The 13,493-nt window shown below is 47.7% G+C and overlaps 1 protein-coding gene across 3 annotated transcripts in view; it reads left to right on the top strand.

The window, feature by feature from the left end:
- The first annotated feature begins 457 nt into the window (after positions 1–457).
- The window catches only part of PRR5L (proline rich 5 like), a 74,957-nt gene continuing 61,921 nt past the window's right edge, over positions 458–13,493 (top strand). For all 3 annotated transcript variants that reach the window (XM_082628848.1, XM_082628847.1, XM_082628846.1), the window contains exon 1: positions 458–661. The gene's annotated coding sequence lies outside the window, so the exon portion shown is untranslated. The remainder of the gene's footprint in view (positions 662–13,493) is intronic.

The following is a 13,493-nucleotide window of genomic DNA, read 5'->3' as shown; positions in this document are numbered from 1 at the left end:
GATTTTAAGAGAGTTTTGCAAATCTAAGGGAGAGACTTCACTGGAATTAGCCTCAGGACTGCTCCTTAAAGCAACGACAAAAGCCCCAGGCTCTAGTCCTCTAGTGCGCCCTAGATCACTCCCTTGGCTTCTTGGTGGAGTTTCTCTTCGTAGGGGTGGAGGTAGGTGGGGAGTCTCGTCTTGTGCGCGGGGAACGCAGAGCCAAGCTCCCATGACCTGTTGCATCCTCCCCAGCTTTTCAAGTTAAAGCGCTGGATTTCCTGAAATTGTTGAACTGGATCTAAGCGCAGGCGCCCCCTTTCCCCTGCCCCCCTCCCTAGCAAGGTGAGGGCTGCTGCTGGGGAGGAGAAGTGGGAGGGGGTGAGGTGGGGCTGGGATGGGGGCTGTTGGAGAGAAACTGAAGCGATGAGCACAGGACAGGAAAAGTGGGAGGAGGAGGAAGAGGAGGAGGGGGAGGAGGAGGTCGTAAGATGAGAGAGGAGGGAAACGTGTCACCAGCTCGGCTCCGGGAGCTCCGCTGCCGCCGCGTTTGTGGACTCGCGCGGGAGAGGACTTGAGTCTGGACCGGACCCCGCGGAGGGCAGAGCCGGGAGAGGGGGGAGAGAAGGCGGCTGAGCAGAGCGCGGCGGCGAGAGCCATCCAGGTCGCTCACTGCTCTCGGGTGAGAAAACTTTCTCGGGAAGACCGGAAACTTTTCCCTGGGCGCGCGGAGTCTGGGGCGGAGGCGAGCTGCGGGTGTGCGTGACTCGAGGTGACTCGGGAGGGGCTGGAGTCAGGCTCAGCAGTGGCACGGGATCGAGAACAAAATCGCCGGGCACACCGGGCACAATCCGGCGGGGCACGGGGAGGGGCCTTGGGGAAAGCGTTACATTTGGGGGCAACCGGGTGGGGGCCCCGGCGTGGTTAAGGATCCTCCGATCGGACGCTGCAGGCGGGTATAGAGGAAGGGGCTGGCGACCACCGTGGGGGGCGCGGGGGGGCGGCGGGAAACGCGCCCAGCGTCCACACCTTAGGGTGGGCGAGGGATCGCTGTGGGGTGGAACGCGGGACGCCGCCGATCCTGGGACCCAGGCTGTGCCAGGAGATCGAAAAAGAAAGTTTGCTTGTCGGTCTTTCTCGTTCTCCTCTTTGGCCTGAGGGGCAAATCTAAAGAGCTGACCCTACTCGGGCGCGGGCGATTCAGCGCCCCGAAACACCCCATCTTTTCCTGCCATTTCCCCCTTTTCCGGAGAGAGGCGTGGGAGGGGAGGCCAGAGAAGTGAGCCGCTTTGTCCCGAGCGCCGCTGGACTTGCGCGCTCTGCCGACTGGGGCGGGCCCGGGCGCAGCTTGCGGAGACCCGGAGGGGCGGGCGGCTCTCCTCGCTGGCGGCATCCCCCTTCTGTTTCACCTTTCCCGCCAGACCTCCTTTTGGAGAGGCTTTCCCCTGTGCGCCTACTGTGCGCGCGCAGACCTCCTTGCGCGCACAGGGGGCGCCCTGGAGCCTCCGCCCCTGCAGCCCGCACCCTCTTGTCCCCAGCCTTCCGCCCCTTTTACGAGGGGCGGCCGTCCGAGGGCAGACCAGGTTGTGTTACTTGCAAACCGTGCTTCAGGAATCGGCTGTGGGGTGCCTCTGTGGTTGGCAACAGGGTTTTCCCCTTGTTCTACCCACCTGCCTTTGGTCACATGCCACCGCCTCTTCCCCCGCGGTGCCGGGAGCCCGCGTTTTGTTTGTCAGCAGTAAGGCGGTGAGTATTTATAGACGCGCTACAGTCTGCGGAGTGCAAGGTTTCAATTACTGCGATGCGCCCCATAAGACGGAAGGCTCACGCGAGGCCGCTCAGCGGCAGGTCTGCTACGGAGACTCGCTTGCAAATAGTTCTGGGCCGGAGTCTGCGGGCATCCCTGCCGGGGCAGAGTTCTGGACCTGTTGCCCAGACGATACGTGCAAATCCAAATGACCCATTGCAAAGGACCAAAGCAGTCAAGGACGCCAACTCCAGATTGTCTCCATCCCCTGCCCCTCCCCCATCAAAGGGTGCTCGCTGATCAAGCCTCAGAGACTGCCCTTTTTACTTCCCTTTAGTGGCCACCGTGGGTGCAGTCATGACATTTCACTGGCCTACATGCTGCCATATTTCACGGTGCTGCGCTCTGGTAAATTGCTCTCTGGCTGGAAGGCGCTGTTACTGACAACATGAAGCAGCAAGCGGGTCAGGAGGAGAGGTGGAACTTGCAGAAACTAATTTAGCCACATTTTAAATTTAGCCCCTGATGAGGCTCCTAGTGCGACTGAGGAAAGTGCAGCCCTCCTCTCGGGGGAACCTGGCCGGCCGGTCTTCTCTGGTTGCATTCAGCCCAAGAATCTGACCAAGGGTGCTGTTCAGAGTGTTTCTGTAGAATGTAGCAGATAAGGGAAACAATGCTTGGTCAGTCCACAAAGTTGTCTTTCGTTTTTTCAGCTCCAACCATTGTCCTTTCAATATTTTACTGAAGCTTCTAACAGCCAGAACCATTAGTAGTGTAAAAAAGAAAGGCATTAGAAATAGGCTTGTTAGACTGGGTTCTTTCTCAAGGGCTTAGTTTAGACAAAATTGTTTCTCGAGGAAACCTCGTTTCTTTCAGATCCAGAGGGTCATGGATGTGTATTTATTTCAATGGGTGAAATTTCAATAATGGTCTGTGTTTGAACATTACAAAAGTGTTCCCTTTATTTTAAAAAAGGGGAGCGGGCAAGCGCCTATTGTGGTCTTAATATGTCTTAAACTTTGCATTAACAGACTCTGATAATATTATATAATCTGCACCAAAACAATGATGAAATAGGTACTATCATATTCCCATTACATAGATAAGCCCGCTGAGGCTTAGAGAACTTAAGTAATTTGTCCAAAGCAACACACACAGGGGTGGAGCTGAGAATGGGTTCCAGATCTGTTACTCCAGCCTTGTAGTGCCAGCCTGTTCTGGAGATGTCTTTCCTTTCAGGGCCTCAGTTGTTAATTAGATCATCTTATAGTTGATTAACTTGGTGGCTTTTTTCTTTAAATGTCACATAATATCACAGAGTGGCTCAATAACTGAAAAAAATAATCCCAGTCTTGTCTTTAGAAAACTATCACACTGCTATCTGAAAATTTCATGCTGGAAATCCAGAGCTAATGTCATAATCTTCAATTCGTTCATCGACAATGTATGTGCAACATTTAGACCATTCATCTGTAGAAAATTGAAATCAGTAAGGGCTTTGTGGATTTCTTAATGATTTCTCTATCTTAGGGAATTTGTAGGTGTGCATGTGTATAATCCGCTGTGGTCATTCCTTTTGTATTGCCCTTGTACAAGGTAAAATATACTGAAATCTTTCTTGAATTGTAGCCTTTTTCATGTTCATCTTTTTTGCAGAGCTAGACCAATACAGAATTGATTTGAGAAATAGAGTGTGAGGCCCTATGAAAGATCCCTACTGTGTTTAGCATTCATCATTGAAAGTTTATTCCCTAGAGTTGCCTCTGTATGTGCAAAATGTAAATGCTTGCTAAAAGCAATGCTTATAGAAAGTATCATTTGTGAACAAGTCAGTGGGAATTAATATTTCAGTTGCTGAAAGTTGGGAATAAAATATTTTGTGGGCTTTGTATGGGGAATGAGGTTAGTAATTTTGGAACAGAGACAGTGGTACCCCGTTAAGCAGAAGGTACTGTTTTACAAGGGAAGATTCCCCTTTGGAGCTAAGAAGGAGGTTGGGAGCATAGATGATACAAAGCAATAATGCGGCATCAGAGGTGAACTTGAGTTATTTACGCTTTTGTCAGGGGCTGAAGATCCAAGGCAAGGTTTACCTTGAAACTGGTACAGTTAAACGAGCCAACTTATTTACTGAGCAATAACTGTAAGCCAGGTCCAGCCATGGTAATGTTATTTGAACCTTCCAGCAACTGTGCAGGTAACTATTCTTTTCTCTATTTTAAGATGCGAAATTAAAGGCTCAGAGAGGTTAATTACTTTCCTGATGTCACACAGCTATTAACTAAAGCCCCTTGTTCTTTCTAGTTCATTTTGATATTTGCCCTTGAAGGCCTTCCATGAAGAACCCAGGGTCCCAAGTACTCAAGAAGGTCCTACTTGTTCACATGGAAGTTTCTGGAAGTTTCTGGATCAGAGCAGTGTGGTAGCACTACAATGAGGGCACAGGAGTTGGGTGAACAATGGAGGAACTAAAGGGACAGTCTGGATAATTCTGACAGTAGTTATCCCATGGAAGAAGGAAAGAGGCCCAGAAGGTATTGTGAATATAAGAATTACTGGCATTGGTCTGGCAGGGGATGGCTGTCACATTGCTGGGCAAGACCTGGCGATTAGCCTGCCCGACAAGGTGCTGACGGGGGAAAATGGGGGAGGAAGTACTGCCACCTCCCTTGGCATGGCTTCTGTTGTGAAGAGGCCTTGTTAGAAACCCCAGGTTATAGTCGATATAAATTAGGGAGTCCATGAGACCTGTTTCCATTTTAATTGGACTTGGCTCTTTGAGGTAACAGTCTCCCAATCTCTCTCTTTATTTTTTTCTTACGTTTTGCCAGTTTATGGCCTTTGTAGATCAATCCTTGGATTTCATTTAGAGGCGAGAGAGAGAAAGAGGAAGAAAAAAAAAAGCAAAGGTTAGTGATTATCTAAATTGGATTAAGCTCTGTCTAGCAGCCGTTTAAAGAAATACTACTTGCTCTCTAATTACCATCAACTAGGAATTTAAACGGTCTATTAAATTTAAGCTGACTTTCTTTCTTTCTCTTTTTTTTTTTGGCCCTCTGATAGTTGCAGCTTTAACATATTCTGGAAGTTTGGGGGCTTTTTATATATTCTTCAAATGTGTGGAGGACATTCTCTGCCTCCTCCCTTTAAAAAATATTACATTTCGGGGCTTCCCTCGTGGCGCAGTGGTTGAGAGTCCGCCTGCCGATTCAGGGGACACGGGTTCGTGCCCCGGTCCGGGAAGATCCCACATGCCGCGGAGCGGCTGGGCCCGTGAGCCATGGCCACTGGGCCTGCGCATCCGGAGCCTGTGCTCCGCAGCGGGAGAGGCCACAACAGTGAGAGGCCCGCGTACCGCAAAAAAAAAAAAAAAAAAAAAATTACATTTCTGTAACAGGATAATAAATGATATTATTATATACTGGCTTGGTTAAAAAGCAGAAGCTCATAGCCAGGTTCAGCCAGCTCTGGCTGGCTGGAGAGCGAGTCAGTTAACCGAGTTCTTTGTCAGAAATGTAGAGACACCTATGTTAGGCTTTCAGGGTGGAGTATGGCTCGCTTATTTTTTCTCTGTAGTAAAAAGTTAGGCTTAGAATCAAAATCAGCCACCTTTACTCTGTGTGGAAGCTTTGAGTCAAAAATATGAGTGTTCTTTATCAAAGTGGGTGGTGTGTGTGCTTTGGGGCTGGGACTAAGGTGAGGCGAGTGAGGCACCGAGAGCGGGGCCCTGAGAGAGATGCCTCCCTCGCCTCCCCCTCTTCCCAGCCCTGCTGTGCTTATGGTGGCCTGTGCCCAGAAGGGTTCTGGAGAGCAGCGGAACTCACCGAAAGATCTCTCTCCCTCTTGACCATGGCCTGTGGAAAAGCCAGGTCAACAGCTACCCCTGCCACTGCCCAAACAGCCTCTCATAATTATTTGTACAATTTATTTTGCATATAATCATACGTTACAAAAAGCATGTATTTACCTCTAAGCTTTCATTCTCTTTCCCTCACCTCAATTTTAGGGTGTAAATATGAGATTTCTCTCGGGCACTCATCAGTGTTCTGGTTTCACTTTAGCTGATCACCAAACACGAGCAGCACCCCCAGTTTCTTGCTTCTCTCATTTCTTACAGAACTTCCTTCAACTTTGCTGGTTCTTTTGGACACAGGCTGAGTTCTGTGTTTTGTTGAAGGCATCTGTGACAGCGGTTAGGTTTCTAGCAAATACTAGGATTAAGGGGACACTTAGGGGCTCCCTTGGCCATTCAGGAACTAGAGTATATGTCCGTTTAAGCTGAGCCTGGGAGAATACGTGAAGGAATTTGTTTTCCTCTTCTTCCCAAGGACTGGGGGCAAAAATCCAGTAAGGGCTCTGATGTGTGTCTGTATTATTCTGAACTAAGCTGCCTCAAACCCTGTTACAACCTGCTTGTGACCTCAGCTGCGTAAATCCTCCGTGTAAACCCTTTTACGCTTGCTGTTGAACTCTAAATACTCCTCTGGAACGGGTTCAGCATCATTCCCCAGATGTCTTTGGGGGAGACCACGTCAGCTGCTACTGTCATTTTGGAGAACTCCACTACAGCTTGCTGGCCACTGGAGTCCACCACTGTGCAGCTGTATGGCCACTTTCATTGTAAAACAAACATGGCAATCCTTTGCAGTGTTCTGAGATAATTAAAAAAAAAAAAATTTGACCAGCAGGATAATCGATTCCTTTCACGCTTCAGAAAAGCCCCCAAGACACCCCCAAAGGTTGGAATCAAGTCTGCAGAGGGGAGAGTTTTTCAGAGAGGGCATGCATTGGTCCTAACTGGCATCTTGGAGACAACACAGGTCAGGGATTTGAGATCTGGAATCTGATCCCGACTCTGCTGTGGGCAAGCTGTCTGACCCTGGGCCCGTTGCTCAGTGTTCCTCTCTACAAAATAATGAGATTGGTTTCCTGTGAAGGTTCCTTCCTATTCTAAAATTCTGTGATGGCCAAGGAAGTGTGGTTTAGAGCAGTGCTTCTCCAAGTGCATACGAACCACCCGGGGATCTTGTTAAGCCACAGAACTTTATTCAGTGGGTCTGGGTTGGGGCCTGAATGACTAACAAGCTCCCAGGTGATGCTGATTCTGCTGATTCTCAGGTTGCTGGTTAAGAAGCCAGACACTAGAGTCTGGACCAAGGTCTCTCAACCTTGGCCCTATTGACACTTGGGGATGGACAATTCTTTGTTGTGGGAAGCTGTCCTGTGCATTGTAGGAAGTTTAACAGCATCCCTGACCTCGACCTGCTAGATGCCTGTGGTACCCTTCACACATCCCCAGTATGGCAGCCAAAAAAGACCTCTAGACATTGCTGAATGTCTCCTGCAGGAGGAGAGGAGGGCAAAATCACCCCTGGTTGAGAACATTTGTTCTCCCTAGAACAGTGTTATCAATCCTGGCTGTACATCAGAATCACCTGGAAGATGTCTAGAAAATACAATAGTCTGGAGTTCTTCTCTTAAATTCTAGAAAAGTGCTAGTCCCAGACTTGAGTCCTGGTGCTCTTATCCTTCTATAGCTGTGGGACCAGTTGTTCCTCTGGCCTCCGAACCAGAAACTCTTCACTTCTAAAATAGAGGTCATAATGATGCCTACTTCCGAGGGTTGCTGGGAAGATCAACTGAGATGACATGAAAATGAGCTTTAGAAACTACAGTCATCCCTCAGTATCTGCAGGGCACTGGTTCCAGGACCTCTCCCCGCTTCCCTATACCGAAATCCAAGGATGCTCAAGTTCGGCCCTCTGTGCCCGAGGGCTCAGACCCCGCAGATATGTAAGGCTGAGTGTATAAAGTGCTGTGCAGATGTCAGTGGTGAGTGTTATACCACAGGCCCCTGGAGTTTTATTTTATTTGTTCAATTACTTTATTTATTTTTCCCAGGACTGGATTCATCTTCCCACAGGTCTGCCTAAGTGACCTCTACACTTTTTCCTCATTATTCCTTCAGCGCTGGCAGTTAGGAGCTGTGCGTGTTTTTCTGCAGTCAAAAACTGGCAGCCCGGGAGCCAAACTTTGGCATCAGAAATGTCTTGTTTGGTTTGAGTCGTGTTTTGAAAAAAAAAAGATTCTTTTTTCCAGTATTTAAAAATTGGGAGATTTGACATATAAACACAGGTTTCCAGCTTTTCTTTAAAAATACAAAAAGAAGACTGAATGTTCTCTTTAGTTTGGTGTGGTCCCCACCTGGCCTTCTAAGCGTGGTTGTGTTTTCTGCCTTGGGCCCTGTAGGCACTGAGTTTGCCATCTCAGCTTTAGGCCTTCCGGTGTTTTTCTTTCATCGTGACCAAATTACTATTCCTTTTTTCTCTTTCCTTTATTACTGGTAGGACAACATCTGGCTCATCTTTGTATCCTGGGTAGTGGGTGCTCACTAGCTATTTATTAAAATGCGATATTTTGTCCCATCCTTTTCTGTCACAGATGAAAAAAAAAAAGGATACTTGTTGAGCTTTACCTATGAAAGCTTGCTTTTCCTTCCCCAAATTTCCTTTCCAGTGTCCAGCGCCCATATTCTTTAAAGAAACACAAGAAAATGGAGAGCATGTATTTTCGGTTGACCTTTCATTAACTTTACTTTGTAACTGGAGAAGGTGATTTAACCTTTCTGCGTCAATCTTGTCTCAACTGTCCATCTTCAGTTACAGCCCTCAGTGTCGACTTGCATTTATAACCTTACTTCTGAGTATTTCCTGCGAGCCCCTGAGCCCCTTGGGGGCAGATACTTTATTCTTTGCCCCATATGGCTTCCTCTACTTAGATCCTGGCACACAGCGGACCTTCTAACATGTGGTGGTTGCATGAACTTGAATCGAACTCATGACCTCCCTGAAATGATCAGATCCCCAGAGCCCCTTCAGGCTTCTGACTCTCTATCCAGTGCTGTTTACACTTGGCCCCATGACATAGGAAGAAGTGCCCTTTCCCTTCATCTCCTTTTCTTACGAAAAGGCACTCCATCCTGTTTCTGCAACGGGAGAGTGAAGCTAATTTTTAATAAATCGCACATGTTAATCTAGAGCACATTTCCCCACACTGAAAACTCTTATTGGCTGCCAGACAGTAGCTTTTGACCGCCCTGTCACCCCCCAGGGGTTTATGTATGTTCCATGTCAGCAATGTAATTGCTGACATCACGGTCGGTCTCGGCTACTGCTGGTGTCTAGCCTTTTGGTCTATCATCTGGGAGGCACTGCAGAATTGCTCTAGATGGCATTTATAGGCCACACCCAAACAATTTGCACTCCAAGAAACTCCCTCCTCAAAGTGGGGCTTATAGAGGAGTAGATAAGATGTGTGGTTATTCCCCACAGTTTTGCTTGACTTGTATCACAGGAGGGGATTTTTCTGGTGATTATACTGTGGTTTGCAGGCCTGGGTGATGATGATGATGGGATGAAATAATTACTTCTAGATGGATCTGAATTGTCAGTGCTCTGAGTCCTGTGGACATTTAGCCAACACTTTGAAACAGGGAGAAACATGCGCCTGCATCCTGTTTGTGCCCATATTTACTCTTGCACAAATTCAGACTCCCAGACTCTTCTGTCTGCGCTTGGTTTCCAGTGGAGTGCTGAGAAAGTTGCCTCATTCTTCCTGTTGAGCCTTTTCCATAGTCCAGACTTGACCCTTAACATTTTCTTGTTTGTGGGAGTGTCTGTCTCTCGGCTGTCTTTTGTCTCCTCAAAGTTGCGAAGTTTGGTCCTTAATCCCAACAAGTGTGCCGTGCTCTGCAGCAGTCACCTTCCTCTGCTGTGTTTGTAGGATCCACTGACCAGCATGCAGACCCAGGACTCTGTGCCCGCGTGACCCAAGTCCAATAATGCTTAGGCGGACCCCAATTCAGGCAGAAGGAAGGGCATTTTTCTGGTCCCCCAGAAATGGGAGGGCTGCTCTTTCTGCTGGCTTGGAAGTCCACATTTCATCCCATCATTCAAAATGATTTACTGGGCACCTTTTATGTGCCCAGCACTGTGCTCATAGCGGGATACAGCAGTGAACGAGACAAGCAAGGTCTTACAGGTCTTTAAGGAACTTACGGGCTCTCAGGGCCAGTTAGACAGTGAACAAGTAAACACAATGACTTCAGCTCGCTCGAAGGTACCATGAAGAAACGAAGCTTCCTTCCTGTAAGGGACAGAGCGTACAGGCTGCCTGAACCTGGTAAGAAGCTGTTGGTGATGGTTGAGAAGGGAAGGCATGGGTGTTGACTGTGTGGCAGACGGGAATGTTGTTAAAACAGAGGGTTGGGAGTTCAGGCCCTGGAATCAGGTAGGATTTGACTTTTGGTCCCACTTAGTAGTCTTCTGACCTTGGGCAAGTTAATTTCCAGGCTTCAGTTTCTTCCTCTGCAAAATGGGAATAACAAAACCTACTTCCTGTAGGTTGGTTTAGGGTGGAAATGAACTAAGGTGACAGATGCCCGTAGAGGCTCGGCACCATCCCACCGTCATGACCAGCCTCTGATGATGGTTAGTATATTCTTAGCAACAACAGTGGTAAAATCGGCATGGTAGGCAATTGACTTGCAAAATGGTCCCACTGCTCTTAAAAACCTACTTCTGACTTGGTTTCCATCCCATGGGCGGAGGCTGGGTAGTTCAAATCTGGTTTCCTAGGTTGGCTTAGAGGGTTCTGTTTGGTGTGTGTTTCTTTTAGTGAAATCCCAGGTGCTGCTGGCCCTCCTTGGTGAGAGTATACCTGGGTGTGTGTGTGATACGGGGGTGGGGGGTTGCTTGTGGCTCTACCGAGGAATCGATGATGGGGTAAGAGTGAGATAAGAGAGAGAACTGGTTGGTTAAAGAGGCTGGTCAACTAGATGATGTGGCAGGTGGGAGTTGATACATCGGCTGAGGGCTGGTTCTGTGTCAGGGTCTGATCCCCCTCCAAGTCTGTCAAAGGCACCCAGTTTTGTGTGGCTTACAGGGTAGGGACTGAATGCATGGCTGGTGATGCTGAGAGGTTATCATGGCCATCAGCAAAGCCAAACTCTTAATTAGCTGAGAAGCCAATAGATTTACGGAAGGGAAGTGACTTACCCAAGGCCACAGTGGCTGGGTAGTGCTGGCTTACGTTACACCCCCATTAGGCTCTGGGTAAAAGGTGTGAGAAGGTTTGGTGGTCATAGCTATGATGGGATAAAATAAAGGTCACCAACCTATATGTGAGGCCCCCAAGTGTTAGTCAGCCTGGTGAATTAGTTGCCAATACTTACATATCAAGTGATTTCAACATTTTAAAAAGTCTGGATTCGGGGCTTCTCTTCGAAAATTCAGATCTGGGACTGCTGGGCTTTTATACTGAGATGGCAAAAACCAGATTGGATTGAGCAATGGCTGGCTCCTTTAGCCTGGGTTGGTCCTGCCCACTCTCTGGGATGTTCCAGGCTCAGCCCTTTGGGCTTGTTTGTGATGCATGATGCAAAGACGGAAAGAAATTGGTTCTTCCTTTCATCTTCTTTTCTTACCAGGGTGTATTTTCTGGGCCATGTATCCCTAACAAGGCAGCTCCTTTTATAGAGTAAGTGTTCTGAATAAATAAATTTGCGTTGAATGAATGAGTGAATGGATAGTTATGGATAGAGGACTGCACTGGGATCCGGGAGCCAAGTTTGAATCCTGACTTCCCCCTGATAGCTGAGTGACTTTGAACAAATCATATAACCTCTACTGGTTTTTACTTTTGGAGGAGGGAGGGAAGTAGGAGGCGGTCACTGTTGTTTTTACTTATTTATTTGAATAAGTAATACATCTTCATGTTTCAAAATTCAAAAGGTACAAAAGGGTTTATAGAGAAAAGTGTTCCCTTCTGTATCCCTACCACCCAGCTCCTTTCCTGGGGAAAACCTGTGTCACCAGTTCCTGGTTTGTCCTTTCAGAGATACTTTATGCTCATGCAATGAAATATGCAAATACTCTTTTTCATCTTTTTTATGTAGATGGGAGCCTAATATACAAATGATTCTATGTTTAGCTTTTCAACACACTTCACTCAGAGTGTCCCCTGGAGAGCATCCCTGTCTCGCCCCTTCTTTCTTAGATTCCAGAGTATGGGATACCATAGTTGACATAGTCAGTCCTCTGTTGCTGAGCAGTTAAGGTCTTCCCAAACCATTGCTGTTATGAAGAAGGCTGTAGTAAAAACCCTGGTTTCATAAGCTCCTTGACATGCCTGGAATAACATTACTGGGAGTAGACTTGCTGTGTCTGAGGGTACAGCCGTTGTTATTTTGGTAGACCTTGTCAAGTTTCCCTCCATAGCAGTTGCCCCAGACTGCTGTCCCTCCAGCAGGGCGTGAGAGTGCCTGTTGCCCCACACCATGGCTGGGTGTCACCTTTTGGGACCTATGAGGGCTTCGTGAAAACCAATGTTCTATAAAAATTTTAATACTAGCTACAATTTGGGGGACCCCTACTGTGGGCCAGGCCATGGTCTGGGCTGTTTCATTTAATGTTAACAACATCGAGGTGAGTATCACAGTCATTTGACAGATGAGGAAACTGAGATTCAGAGAGGTTGAGCCATTTATCCAGGTCACCCAGTTAATAAATTGTAGAGGCCGGATTTGAACCCAGGTTTGTCAGATTTCAATACCAGGATGTTTTCATACAGTAAAGCCGTATGTAATTTGAGGTGTCGGTATCCTCAGCTGACACTTGCTTATAGTTTCTGTGTCTCCCAGCAATAGTACCTCTCAGGGGGCTGGTTCGTTTGCTCATTTATCAAATATCTGTGGAATTCCTGCACTATACTAAGCTCTGGGTATGCACCTGAGAACAAGATAGACATAGTCCCTGACCTTATGGACCTCATAAAAACAATAAGAAATAATTCTGTAGTGATTTATTGAGGTAGATTGTGATACGACAACAAAGGAGGTGAGGAGGGTGCTCTATGGGGTGATGTGACTGATCATGGGGGAGGGGGAGGGGGGCCTTTCTGAGCAAAGGAAGTTTAGACAATAAAGGGTGTGCAGGTTTGGGCCTGGAGAAGTGAGTGGGAAGTATTTCACACAGAGGGCACAGCATGTGCAAAGGTCCTGGGGCAGGAAAGAGTGGGTGGTATTAGAGGAAATGAAAGAAAGTCAGTGAGCTGGCATGCAGAGTGAAGGGAGGTGAAAGTGTGAGGTTGGGGTTTGGGGATTTATTCTAAGACCCGTGGGGAGCCTTTGAAGTCATTGAAGCAACATCGGCCATAAGCATCACAGGCGCTGAGCTGTTGGGTTCTTGTCCTAAGCAGCACGTCCATTTCCTTCTCTGTAAGATGGGGATGGCGATGGCACACAGGGCTTTCCAAACATTTTGAATGTTACAGACAGTAGGAAATACTGGTACATTTAGACTCAGTACGAGTACACGTGTAATATACACGTTTCTCCCAAATGCAGTGCACTCTGATATTTTCTGTTCTAATCTATATCATTAAAGGTTTTTGGTCAAGATCCCCTAAATTTATTTTAGACACACCGAGATAATACATGTCAAGTGCCTGCACCCTACTTCACCCTCAGCGAACGTGCTATCATTCTCCGCTCTCATCGTTATAAAGACCTCTCTGGCCACAGTTAGGGAATGGATGGGTGAAGTTGAACGACAGTATCTAAATCCTGACGCTGCTTAAGGACGTTGCCTCTTCATTTCTGTGTTTGTGTCCCAGGGAAGGAGCTCCACGCTGGGCTTCCTGCCTGCAGGGTCTCCTGGGGGCGGGCGGGGTGGGAGACGTGTCAGATGGGCTTTCTGTCTGGTTTCCC

The sequence above is a fragment of the Mesoplodon mirus genome, assembly GCF_964341445.2.
Source record: "Mesoplodon mirus genome assembly, chromosome: 7".
In the NCBI taxonomy this organism is placed as follows: Eukaryota; Metazoa; Chordata; class Mammalia; order Artiodactyla; family Ziphiidae; genus Mesoplodon; species Mesoplodon mirus.
Note: the sequence above shows the minus strand (reverse complement) of the source record. Positions and strands in the feature narration are given on the sequence as shown.